Below are 12,542 nucleotides of genomic sequence, written 5' to 3'. Positions count from 1 at the left end.
GAGGACTCATTAAAGATGTTGACAATATTGGCTGAAAAAGGTTACAAGGTAGATATGGAAAAGTTACAGTACTGTCAAGAACAGGTACTTTACATTGGTCAGCTCATATCCCAACATGGAAGAAAGATTGCACTACAAAGGGCACAGGCCATTTCAAAAACGCCAATCCCACAAACAGTGAGGGAACTGCAGCAGTTCCTGGGTCTGTGCAACTACTGTAGAGCATGGGTATTTGATTACAGCTCATACATAGGACCCCTGCTTGAGGCGTTAAAGGAAGCTAATAAAGGGGAGAAAAAGTTGGGGTGGACAATGGAAATGAAAGAGGCTTTTGATGAACTGAAAGAGGCGATATCAACTGCTCCGGTACTGGCAACCCCAGACTATGAGCGACAATTCTTTATATTTTCACATTGCGACTCAGCAGTAATGAAAGCAGTGTTGGCTCAAAAAACAAGCATGGGCTACAAACCAGTAGCATTTTACAGTGGCCACTTAGATCCTGTGATGTTAGGTCATTTCCCTTGCGAACAAGGTCTCGCCGCAGCTGCTTTTGCGGTAGAAAAAGCATCAGCAATAACCATGGGGTGCCCAACTCCATGTTTGTGGAACATGCACTATTTGCGATATTGAATAAACCTAAGTCCACCGTAACCACGCAAAGGGCATCAGGTTATGAGATCATCTTATCCAGAGCTGAACTATCAATTGTTAGATGCAGCACGGTCAACCCTGCAAGGTTCCTAGCAGAAGTACTTGAGGAAGGAGATTATGCCCACGATTGTACGCAAATAACTGAAATGTACTCATGTACTAGAAAGGTTGAAGAAAACGCACTAGAGGGAGGTGAGCTCCTGTTCATTGATGGGTCATCAACTATCGAACAAAGGGATGGTATAAGGAGGACTGGGGCAGCAGTGGTAAAAATGATGGAGGTACCGGTGTGTGTGGCAATGAAATGTGTACAATTGCCACAGTATTACTCCGCTCAAGCAGCAGAATTAATTGCACTGATTTTGGCGTTGAGGGAAAGCTTTGACAAACGAGTGACCATATATTCCGACAGCGCATATGTTACGTCCACTGTCCACTCAGGGCTGTCGAAATGGAGAAGAAGAGGGTTTAGGAGAGCTGATGGCACTCCAGTGCAACACGCCCTCCTATTGGCTGAACTAATTGAAGCAATAAATGACCCCCAAGAATTAGCTTTGGTCAAATGCACCGCACACACCAATGGTGAAGACCACATCTCAAAAGGGAATGCAGCAGCAGACGCACATGCGAAGTATGCTGCATATTTTGGTGAGATATGGAACCCCCCCAGAGTCACAGAGAGGGAGAGGGAGGGGAATGGCTAAGGAGATGTTGATAAGAGAAGGGTACACCCATCTCCCAGCCACACAGATTATGGAGCTACAAGCGGCTGCACTAATGGCCGAAAAAGAAATATGGGTAAAAAGAGGATGCACAATGTCACCAACCGACGCACTATGGCGCCAGGGTGACACTGGAAAGATTGTAATACCACTGGCACTATTGAACACCGCCCTGAGCCAACTACATCACCCAGCCCACAGTGGCAAGGAAGTAATTGCAGCACGAATTAGGGAAGACTGGTTCTGCCCCGAGTTAAATTCTCATGTGTCAAATTTTATCAGCAATTGTCTCACATGTCAACAGTTTACGGCCGGTCACACTCTGAAGGTGATAAGAGGTACTATACCCCGGCCAGAGGGACCCTTCCGACATCTCCATATTGACTATGTTGATATGATCAACGTATGTCAAGGAAATAGGTATATGATTGTAGTAGTATGCCCATTCTCGAGGTGGATTGAAGCAGGGCCCTGTTCACACCCAGATGCATTTAGAGCAGCTAAATTCCTAGTGAGGAAGGTCTTCCCCAGGTGGGGAGTGTGCGAGGTACTGAGGTCAGACAATGGCCCACATTTCGCAAACGAAATGTTCCAGCACATCACATCCTTGCTGAACATCAAGCATAAATTTGCATGTGCATACCACCCACAGGCCAACGGTGTATGTGAACGCCTGAATGGCCTATTGAAGGAGGCAATTGCAAAAATACAGCAAACAACAAAGAAGAGTTGGTTGTATTGCCTTCCACTAGCCCTATTTGAGCTAAGGAATAGACCAGGTTCCGACCACCACCTCACCCCTCACGAGGTGGTTACCGGACGTCAAATGCGCCTTCCCCTAACGCCAACATCAAGAGCATTTACCGACCACGAGAGTACTGCAAGTGTCCTTGGTGATGAAATGTACCAATATGTGTCTTCTTTGATTACTAGTGTAGCGTTTGTGTCTCAACAGCTCGAGCGCACGCGGGGCGGGTCTAACAGCGATCAACAAGAAGGTCGGATAAAAAATTGGAAAAGGAAAGACTGTGCAAGGTTGCTAAAGGTGACCACGTACTACTTCGCAATTTCAACAGGAAGTGGAACAGTCCACGCTTCACTGGCCCCCATCTGGTAGAGGAGGTATCAACGAGAGCAGTAAAGCTACAGGACAAACGTGCCTGGAACCACCTACATGACGTAAAGATCTACAAACTCCAGACCCGCCCCAGCGCCACCGACAGGGCCACTGAAAGAACAACAGCAGCGTCACCAACGGAGGAATAGACTTCTACCGCAACTAACGGCCTAAGTGTCCCCATACCCTGCCACCCCCCAGATTCCTCAGAGACAACTATTAGAAAAGAAAGGGGTGATCCCCATACCGCCCACCCCATGGTTACACAATCAAAGGGTAAAGAGACTTCCGCCAGTTGAGCCCCAAACCCTCTGCCCATTGACCCCATACCCACTGTAGTAATAACGGAACTGAAGGACATTGTTTTGCACATATACACATGTAAACACCTGAATGTTTTCTTTCTTTTCTCTCGCACATGCAGGTAAAGCGTATTATTGTACTGTTAAGAAAGTAGATAACTAACCAATTCACTGCCCAGGAGTAGATGGTACCCTCAGACGATAATTACCTAGAAGAATTGTCACACCAATTTGTATATGAAATAAAAAGGCCAACGTACCTGAAAAGAAGGAGGGTACGTGTCTACTACACAGCATTCCTCTTAGCCATAGAAGACTCAATGCCCCACCTCCAACCATACTTGCCTGCCCTAAGAGATAGATCGCTTCGATTGGCGTGGGAACAGCTCTTCGCCTGGGCACTGAATGACTACTTGATAGGGAGAGCTTAAAAAAAAAACGACAACTAACATCAATAACAAGCATATTAAGAATTTTCAGGCGGGCAACTGTAACGTCGCAAGAATAAGCTGCCGGACTGCAGCAAGGTAAGAGCAAATTGCCGGTGAAATTAGCATTTGTAATAAAATTGATAGGGATTTTAATGATCACCGGGTTCTTGGCTGCCTCTGTATGGCAGTACAGCTATGCTATCAATATTATTGCTGTACCCAAACCTAATACACCCCCACCCCCAGCTGCAACAGGTGTTACGTCAGGTGGTACTAGTAAAATCCCACACAAGGAAAATAGAGTTAAACGCAGCACATACTCAGATAATAAAGGCATTGACAACTATGTACAAGATTCAGCACACATCTCAAACAACATATGGTATCAACACATGACCCACATAGGTAAGCAGACAACAGAAGACAGCTGCTACGTTTGCTCATTGATCCCATACGCCATGAGCGCTTCTCGAACATTTGTTGCCACGGAGATAGATGGAAAAATAGCACGATGTATAATATACCTGGCACTGTTCCAGACGAAAGGAAGATTTCAAGGGACAGTGGTGCATCTGGTGTGGAAAACACGAGATACATATCCATATGAAAACAACTTCCTCAAGACTTATTTGAGTTACCACAAGAGCAGTTTACATGCTGAAGGATTCAAATACATAACAAGTGGTCCTGAAAAAGGAGAAACAAAGAAAGTAACACTGCAATACCTACCATGTGATTGGTACGCTACTGAAGTCCCTGGTAAAAACGGATGTTGGGAAAGACCACTGATGATAATAACAGGGAAGGTGTACATGGACAACAAATGGGACATAGGAGTGGTTGGCAGCAACATGATAACAAGAGAAATTATTTCAACTATTGATGGACATAACCATAGATGTTGGATGACTTGGATCAAGTACGTACCCATGCTCACGTGGATGGAGAAGGATGAAGACCCAATAACAATACTGCCGCTAACTGCGCCTAAGGTATGCTACCAACATAAAGGAGAGGTGGATGTAGGATACAACACCAACTGTGAAAGCGTGATGGAGTTACCTGAGGGGGGAGCAGGAACAGCAGTAGTAATGGACCATTACTGGGCCTGTGGAGACAAGGCGTACCACACACTGCCCCCTTTGTGGAATGGTGTATGCACTATAGTACACGTTAATGTACCATCACTAGTAGTACCCCAGAAGCATGTGAATATGGCGAATTTCCCCAAGATGGATGAAGGGAACAAAAGGAAGAGGAGATCTGCACAGCCTCGGAAAGGGCCAGAGAACCGACGCAACGGCAACAACACTGTCCTCAACAGAAGGAAAAGACAAGGAGAACCTCTGACAGGAAATTACCTGTGGGGAAGGTCGGAAACAGCACTCACCTCAATTCCGCCGGAACACAGACTATTCAGCAGAGCAGCTATGTTCTTCTCCTCAATAATACATCCTGGACTGCAGGCCTACGCAAACGCGAAATGGCTCCAGATAACTAGGTGGGAACTAATGATGACAATTAACTCTACAGTAAATGGATTCAACGCAATAAAAGAGTATTTGCGAGCAGTAAGAATGGTTGCACTACAGAACAGATATGTACCGGACCTCCTCACAGCAATGGAAGGAGGAGTTTGCACAAAGATAGGACAATCATGCTGCACATTCATTCCTGCTAACGATGCTGACAATGGTACACTCACGGAAGCTGTATCACAATTGGCCCAGATGCACTCAAAAATGATGGATGAAAGTAAAGGTGTGAAAAAGGATGAGAGCTGGTTTTCAATATTATGGTCATGGATGCCATCTTGGCTGTCAGATGGACTGAAGATTATAGTTGGATGTACTATTTTGGCTGGAGCTGCACTGATCATAATAAGATTTTGGAAGGCCCGGAAGGCACGCACCACAGACGAGATGATCGAAATGGTTGGTATACACCTCTTGATGCCAACAGATGACGGCCAACACACAGGCACAATCATAAAAGAGAGAGAGAAGTTGCGCAACCAGATCATCACCAACCACCTGGACCCACCATCTGTGAAGCTCGAAAACCCAAGAAACCCAAGGAGCTACATAGGGAAATGGGTATACTGCACTCCTGGAGGAACCTGTGAATATATGTATTGGTCATTTGAAGACCATGTTAACCACTATGGACATTTGGGAAGAATAACTAAAGTATGCAGAGTAAGAGGAGATAAAGAAAAGGATATGTTTGTGGTCGACAAGTCGACCAGAGGGGGGACTGAAGTGGGAGAATGAAAGAACAGGCTCCCGCCCTTCCCCTCTCGCGCCTGGCCTAGAGGATCACGGCCTAGACACCCGCCACAAGAGGAGTTTGCCTATCTACCAGACGACCAAATACCCTGGTACAGGAACATACGGATGTGCCCATCTACCTGCCCAGCAGCCCGCCCTGTCCATGCCGACACCTGCGACACGGATCAACTCGACTAAACCTACACGTCGTTAGAGATGCCATGACGACCTAGCCAGCGGTCAGCACACCTGTGCAAACATGCACACCGGACACTCCCACACCAAACCACACGAAGAATATATTCAGTGCTATGACGTAGGCGGACGTGCATCTTTATTATTTTCCACATAGGCTCTCAAAATGCAGAAACGCAAGACGCATCATGAACTTATCTAAAAAAGCTTGCTCACGCTTCTTCTAAGAACCATGTACCATAATGAAGAATATAACGGAGACACGATACTGAGGATAGAGCAATATGATACCGTAACCTAAAGCGCTCTGCATCAAGCGGTTCCACCTATGCACCAGGCCCAAGTAGGCCGCAAGCAAAAGCTTCCATGAACATTGAATGAGCAAGAACTGGGTTGCTGACCCTGCAGAATGAGCCCGGCGAAAGCACACCGCCAAGGGCACGATGTTGCAATCTCGCACGCTGCAAGACAACGCCAAGGTCGCACCTGCAAGATAAACCAGGCACACAGTAGGAAAAACAATATTAATTGTGTTGAATTTTGCCTCAAACACGGTCCCACCTCACGTGACAAAGCCAAACCTGACAAGATGCCAAGCCCAGGAGGAAGGAGACGCCTGAATCCCACGTTTCAAGACACAGGCAGATACAATTAAAAGACTCATTGGACATCTGCAGCAGTGGGAGTAGTCGACCTCCCAACATATGAATAAATCCTCACATTGTTTACACCTACCCATATTAAAACATTGTTGCAAATTACAGGTGCACCGCGAGCTGGGAACATCGATAGTCCCAGACTGGGAGGCTCGCGAGCGGACCAATCAGAACATGGGGCTCCTATCACTGACGCCATTAACATTGACCATCCATTAACATTGACCAATCCTCAGAGGTCTTCATGTAACAATTTTCATGTATCAAATTGAAGGGACAGCCCAGGTATACCACCTGACTAACCCTCAACCACTAATACCGTTCTCTATATGCATGCTATACTAACCCTACCACTCGAGTAACCAATCCAGAGTGGAGATAGGTTTTTTGCTAAACTTTCCAAGTGACGCAAGTAGCGCGTCATACTAAGGTAAAAAGGGCCTGCGAGCCCCACGATTGTGTGTGTGTCAGGATGGACGCGTACGCTCCTTGACCCATCCCTGCCGTTTTGTCTAATAAACAGCAGAGTCACCTTGCTTCTTGCGTGTGTCTCATACTCTATCTCTTTTGGGATATACGGGAGGAGTTGGGGCCTCCCTGCCCGGAGGTCTGCGGACGGCCCGGCCGACCCCGGCAGAATTTCCCCCCGACATGCCTATACTGACCCTACCACTCGGGGAGCCAACCCGAAATGGCATTAGGTTTTGGGGGAAGTTTTACCGATGATGCACAATGTGGCGTCACTCAGGTAGAAAAAGGGCCTGCAAGACCACTCTTGCTGAGATGTTCCCGGGTTACCTATGATCCCAGAACATGTCCCTGTCTGTTTGGTGCAATAAACAGCAGTAACTCTTTTGCTCTTCTTTGTGTCTCATACTCATTTGGGACACGGGAGGAGTTAGGGCCTCCCCAACCCCAGAGGTCAGCAGACAGCCCTGCCGACCCCCGGTAAATTACACTGACACACACACAACACATACACACTCACCCACACCGCGTAAACATCCAACATACACTGAAGCAAGGAAATACATTCACTAAAGAAAGAAAATACAACACAATTGATTAACAAAGAACTATGCTGTTTGCAAAAACAAAGGTATAGCAACCCAAACATAAAAAACAATGCCTTATACAAAACCATAAGTAAACCATCCCCTTACTCCAAAACATATTTTAGCCCTTCAAAACAATTGCCTAAAGATAAACCATTCCCGTGATTACTTACATGAACTCCATACACCTTAAAAATACTGTCAATGTGACTTTCAGTGTTGCTATGAAAAATAAAATGTAAGCCTTCTCCAACTGAAAAGTCATATATACATCAATTTACAATGATGCACGCTCAATTCATTTTGCGATGGTTTGAACCTCCATTCATCCAAATCCAAACTGCTGCCAATCAGGAAAATATAATTTTTGTTCCTGGAAACTATCCAGCTATGATTAACAAGTCTTTTTTAATATCACAACATCATGTGCTTCCTTTTCGGTACCCCACATCATTGCCACTGGCAGGTATTAAAATGAAGTCTTTTTTTTACCCCTCCCATGATAAAAAATAAGATACTCCATTATCTATCTCCTCTTGCCACCGTGATAGCCATTCCAAGTTTAAATTGCCTATAGTGAAACAGTGAGCAATTACCTCAAGTAAAGTTCCAGACAAAACACCCAGGATTAACCAATCCTTAACACATTTTTACCCTACATTCAAAGAAAAAATTAAGCACTTTAGTTCACAACACACAAGTGGAAAAATACATATAAAAATGCATGCATAGTTACCAATAAAATAATACTACAATTTGCACAACATACAAAACCCAATACGGATATGCATGTGTAAAATACAATACACACAATCCAATATACAAACATTGTGTGCATGTAGACTGTAATGATGCTGAACATATGCTTCTAGTCACGTCGCTGTATTGACACTACAAAACTACAAATACGCACCCAGGTGTAATGCTAACCACAATTATGTTGAGGCTGTAACTCAACATACATTACAATATTAAAAAGTACAAATAATACCTACATACTACTTTTGCTTATGCACTTTCCGGTTTTCCATTTTTAAACAACTGTAATGATAACTTTTCTCTGAATCAAAACCACGTCTTCAGTCACCAACAGCACATGAAAATAATTACAAACTGTGCATGTGTAATGCGCATCAGCCAATCAACATACAGAAACACTATGCCTAACTTACATTACATTAAACACAGGTGAGATTTGTGCTTTAGCACATGCCCAAACACACAACCTTCTCAACCACACCTATTAACAATATTACATTCTTCAATTAAAGACAGTGGTCAATGTGGATGCAAAGTAAATACCATTTACACACTTATGTACATTTGTAATAATAATGTGAAACTTGACATTTTAACATTGTATACTTTTAAATAATTAATATATAACTATTTAATTGCCGCAGATTTGAAAATGTCAACAACAATCACTCCTTTACAGCCTTCAAAAGAGCAAGGTAAGTGGATATTATTTTATAAAATAGCCTTTTACCAGTGAATGACATTATTTAAATGTGAAAATTGTACAGAATAGGAACTACCCCTTTAGCTACTTATTTTATAATGCAATATAACACCAAATATAAACTATAAGTAGATCTTCAAACAGCAGCTTATTTTAAATGTGTATACTAGTCAATAACCTTCATATGTTTCGTACAATGAATGCTAATATAGCTACTTGCGTACTGTTCACTGCACCATATACAAAATGCCAATACAAATGTAGGCATTAGCGTACTACTAATAGCACTGTATACCCAATGTCAATATGAGTGTAGGCACTAGCATAGCATAGAACAAACTAAATTAAAAACATGTGAATACAAATGTAAGCAGTAGCATCTAATGTCCTTACAATTATTACATACTGCACTGTGTATAGGAAACAGTTGGGCAAGTTATTATGTTTCATATGTTCCATAGCTCCAACATAATTGTTATCTTTTGACTGCTAAACAAAATATAATACACAGGTTAGCCACTAGCATAGAATTAATAGCACTATATGCAGTATGTCAATATGACTGCAGGCACTAGTATGCTAGATTGAAAATTAGGGCACCTGGCAGAGCCCTGAAAAACCCAGGTGGGTTAATTTAAATGAACAAAACCAAAACTTCAGGGTTAGAGGTCCCACAGTTCCAACATTATAACAAATATAACAGTCATTTCTTACTGCATTATTCTTCACAAAATGTATTTTAATGACATCTGGATAATGTTGGTGGGGATAGAGCACCCAGAGATGTTTAGAAAAAACAATACATATAGGTATGATCCAGTAAGACAGGCTGGACCTCAATGCAATAACAACAACGGAAAACTGCTACTATTGGTTGATCATTTCAATTGTGCAGTCACAAGAATAAACATAAACCCACATAAATGGACATATATACAAAAAGCACATTAACAATGTTTCAAATGTGCACTGTTTCAATGGTGATATCGTCGACACAAAGGTGTTTCAGCCTCGAGGAGCTGTATAGTGCAGCTTTATGCGCAGGCCTTCATCAGGACGTGGGATGCAATGGATGGTGGTCCCAGGGTCTCTATCTATGAACAACAAATGGGAAGGGGTAAGTGGAACAATGACCTCAAGTAAAATGATAATTCAAAAAGCTCCCTTTGGATGCTTCATTAAAAAAGAAACAGGAGACTCCCTAGTAGAGGAGCCTGGATCTTACCAAAGACTTATCCAGTGCAAGGGTAAGTAAGATAATCCATCATGGGTATAGATATCTTTGGGGCATTAAATGCGCCGTTGAGGAAACAAATGTTTACCTGTAACGACATATAAAGATCTGTAAGAGTTCTGTACAGATCGTGGTGTCATGTATGAGTGAAAGGAAAATGGGTAAAATCTTACCTCAAATGGTAATACGTGTCTTCTTAGTACAAAATGGCGGAGACACCCACTGAGAATAGTGGTTCCTATCCCAGATTGTCCAAACGTAACAGTATCTGTGTACGAAAAACGCACATGGGTAAGGACGAAAGGGAACTTTTCTACGAGCAAAATATAGGTCTGCAGGTATAGTGAGGGCAACGTACTGTGTTGAACCCTGTTGTGTAGCCCAAAATCAGAGCGCATAGCATTTGAGTTGCATTCTTACATTAATGTGTTCATTTGGGCTAGGTGAGGCGGCGCAGCATCTCTGGACACGACCGTCTCTGGACACGAATGCCTTGAAAGTGAAACTGTAGCCATGACGACCGCGGGTGATCAAACCCGTCGGTCGTGTTGATTGGCTAGGTGGTGGCACTCCCCTAGAAGGGCGTCATCCGTCTAGTAGCCAATGGTGGACAGCCACAGGGGCTCGAGGGGCTGGACCCACTAGACGCATACGCTAGGGGCGAGAATACTGTGTGAAGTTAGCGTAGTGCGCGCTGACGGCACGTCAGCTGCAGAGTTAACGGAACAGCGTGCAAACGCCTAGATTTTCGTAGATGTAATGCCATGGAATGGGCGGAGTTTATGTGGTGCAGCCCAATGTTGTGTGGGCCTGTACAAACAGTAGGGGAGCCTGAAGTGTGGAAACAAAACCAATAGCTGACGTAATATAGTGTATGCGAAAACTAATGTCGGCCATGAGTGCGTGTACTGTCACGATCTAGTCAACATACAAGATGGAGGCGTCTAATAAGTGTCACAATGTTGTATATCGCAATGTTGTGTGCTCGAAGCCGTTACAGTCAAATCAAGTATGGCTTGCAATCTGCAATCAATCGAGACATGTAAATTACTTATGCGTCACATTTCAGAACAAAAATATATACAGACAAAGATATGCCCACGTTGATTCATGTACGAAATGGGTATTATGCGGTGCAACCTGCAATAACCAAATATATATATTGAAAATAAAGATGTATGGATGAAGGGTTGTTATTTCCCAGCGACACAGCCTCAAATATAGTACCCATGGTACCAGAAAGTGTAGGATCTGTGGAGGTCATCATGGACGTTAAGCCGTTCATTTAAATTCACTGGCTGTAGAAGTGTTTCCATTCTACAGATATATTTAGACCTGTTTTAACAGTGTCTAGTTTATGGACTAACTGTTGCTCGAGTCTCGTCAAAGCTTTATCCCTGTCCCCTCCTCTTTTTTGTGGAGTGAGTTTCTGTATAATGGTCCAGGAAATGTCATCATTTGTGTGTCCTAGTCGACTGAAATGGTCAACCAAGGGTTTGTCCAGTACCTTGTTTTTGATGCAGGATCTATGCTCTGAAATTCGCTGTTTCACTGGTCTAGTGGTTTTTCCTATATAGAGCAGGTGACACGGGCATTGTATTCCATAGATCACAAACTTGCTGTTGCAGTTGGTGTGGGTCTGTAGAGTTCGATGGTAATCCTTGTAGTCAAAAGTTTTAGTAGGGCTGGTGTAGCGACATGCCACACAAGTGCCACACCGGTAGTGTCCCACCACACTCTGGAGGTCCCACAATGTGTTTGGTGTCTTAATTTCTTCGATGTAAGTATGAACAAAAGTATCCCTTAGATTCTTGCTCTTTTTGAATGCAAAGATTGGCTTTTTCTCCAGGGTACACTTATTTTTTATCAAGTGCCAGTGTTTGTTGATTGTTTGTTTGGTAAGGTTACTCAGAGGACTATATGTAGTGACACAGACCAATCTGTTCATTTCAGTTTTCTCCTTCGGTGTCAGGCATATGGTTCTGTTGGTGTTCGATGCCCTTCTTGTTGCCTGTCTAATCGATTTTTTGGGGTATCCCCTCTCCTTCAGTTGATGTTGTAGGTCGTTGGCATGTTGCTCGTATTTCTCTTTGCTTGAACAGTTCCGTGTGATTCTTAGAAACTGGCTGTATGGAAGATTGTATCTAAGACCCTGGGGGTGATAACTCGAGAAATGCAGTAAACTGTTGCGGTCGGTTGGCTTTCTGTAAAGTTCGGTTTGGAGGTTGTTGCCTGATCTATAGATATGCAGATCGAGGAAATCCACAGCCTGGTAACTCCAATCGATGGTAAATCGGATGTGATCATTGCATTGATTCAGCCATTGATGAAAAAGGCCTAAATCAGATTCTGTACCAGTCCATATAAGTAGGACGTCGTCATTGTATCGCCGCCATAGGAGTATTTGTGATTTGAAAGGGTTGTGATCATTGTGTATATGGTCT

This window comes from Ambystoma mexicanum, chromosome 14, assembly GCF_040938575.1.
Source record: "Ambystoma mexicanum isolate Mex_15411 chromosome 14, UKY_AmexF1_1, whole genome shotgun sequence".
NCBI classification, from domain to species: domain Eukaryota; kingdom Metazoa; phylum Chordata; class Amphibia; order Caudata; family Ambystomatidae; genus Ambystoma; species Ambystoma mexicanum.
This window is presented reverse-complemented; position numbering follows the sequence as displayed.